The 1582-nt window shown below is 46.8% G+C and overlaps 1 long non-coding RNA gene across 1 annotated transcript in view; it reads right to left on the bottom strand.

The window, feature by feature from the left end:
• The window catches only part of LOC116076105, a 5146-nt gene extending 3570 nt beyond the window's left edge, over positions 1 to 1576 (bottom strand). Inside the window, exon 1 of the long non-coding RNA XR_004112813.1 lies at positions 413 to 1576. This is a non-coding gene — a long non-coding RNA (uncharacterized LOC116076105). The remainder of the gene's footprint in view (positions 1 to 412) is intronic.
• Between the last annotated feature and the right edge of the window lie 6 nt (positions 1577 to 1582).

The following is a 1582-nucleotide window of genomic DNA, read 5'->3' as shown; positions in this document are numbered from 1 at the left end:
GTTTGGGAGTGTATTTTGCTCTTGGGAAGGATTCTAATACTTGCAGACAGCAGGTTTCACAGTAATTCAGGCCTTAGAGGTTCCCTATCAAACTGGGTGACCTTCAAGAGGTCAGTATATATGCATGTCCTGGGCACCCCTCTCCCTTCTGAAGTTCTCCTTGCAGGAAGGATTCTGATACTGGCAGACAGCATGTTTCACAGTGATCCAAGCTTCTCTCCCAGACTGCATGCCTTTCAAGAGGTCAGGATACATACACAGTCTGTACCCACCCCCACCCCTTTTCCAAATGGAGAAGCCCATGCATGCTATTTTTCTTATTTGGGCCCTGTTGCCCAGGGAGACAAGGTTATTTCATTCGCTGTGCACCTATACAGAGTGAGTGCATGTTCAGTGCACCCCAGGAACTTACCACTCTCCCAATCTGGTCAGAAGCATCCACCATACGAAGCCAGTGGATTCCTGTGTGCTGGCGTTGACACTGATCCAGAAGTAACACTCAGCTCTCACACTTGAAATCTACGTCCTTTGGGGCCTCAGCTTCTTTGTCAGCATTAGAAGATGACTCAATTATTATTATTATTTTTTGCACCCAGCATCCTACTCTCATGGTCCTCTTCTCCTTAATGTGCCCTTAGTGACAACTGCACAGTGTTGGGGCAGGCTGGGTGTGTTCATATGGAGACAGGAGAATCATCACGTCATTGTCAAGGGCAGAATGGCTTTGTCACTGGACAGTCTATTAGCTCAAGTGTTTCTGCAGTAGATATAGACAACACAGCCTCTCAGGCGATCCTGAGGCTGGCACAGGATCTTCAAGAGATTGTTCAACCCAAAAGTCCATACAGACAAGTGAGGACAGAGAGGTCCAGATCTTCTTTTCACACGTGTTTCTTGAATTGTGGAACAAGATTCAATTCTGAGCATCAGAAGAAAATGTTTTCTTCTTGATAAGAGATAGAACAAATGGGGGAAGGAAGAGGAACAAGGACCAGCTTATGTGGCCTATGAGAATGAGTATTATTTGGTCTTGGGGTGCAGGGATTGAAGGCTTCTGCTTAGGTCCTTTTGCCTGTTCATCACATGCTTTGGGTGGCTACAAAACAGGCCCTGTTCTTGTGAATGGAGTCTGTGGAGAATCCTGTGTCACTGTGCACACTCCTCAGTAGTGGATTGGCTATTGTTTTAATGGTTCAGCATGCAGTACAAAAGTGTGGCAGCCTCTCCTTTGTCTACAGATGCTGGTGTCCATTCTTGGCAGATGCTCCACACCGGTACAGCAACCACAGAGTCAGGCCCTGGTTGTCTTTCTGAACTGCAGAGAAACTTTGATGTGCCCCATTAGAGCCTTGGCCATTGATCCTCTGCCAGGCACCAGATCATCACATGAGATTCCATCTGGACACTTGTCCCTGTGTACAGCAGCCTCACATCTTTTCTGCATACCTTGCTCTGGAAGGATAATTTTAGTTTGTGTTTCTAGTTTAGTGTTGTTATTGTTCCGCTCTAAGGGGCATGCAGGATAGGAACTGGGTACCCATATCTGCTTCCCCATGTAGGTATCCAGGCAACAATGTCAGAC

This window comes from Mastomys coucha, unplaced genomic scaffold (genome assembly GCF_008632895.1).
Source record: "Mastomys coucha isolate ucsf_1 unplaced genomic scaffold, UCSF_Mcou_1 pScaffold4, whole genome shotgun sequence".
Lineage (NCBI taxonomy): Eukaryota > Metazoa > Chordata > Mammalia > Rodentia > Muridae > Mastomys > Mastomys coucha.
This window is presented reverse-complemented; position numbering and strand designations above follow the sequence as displayed.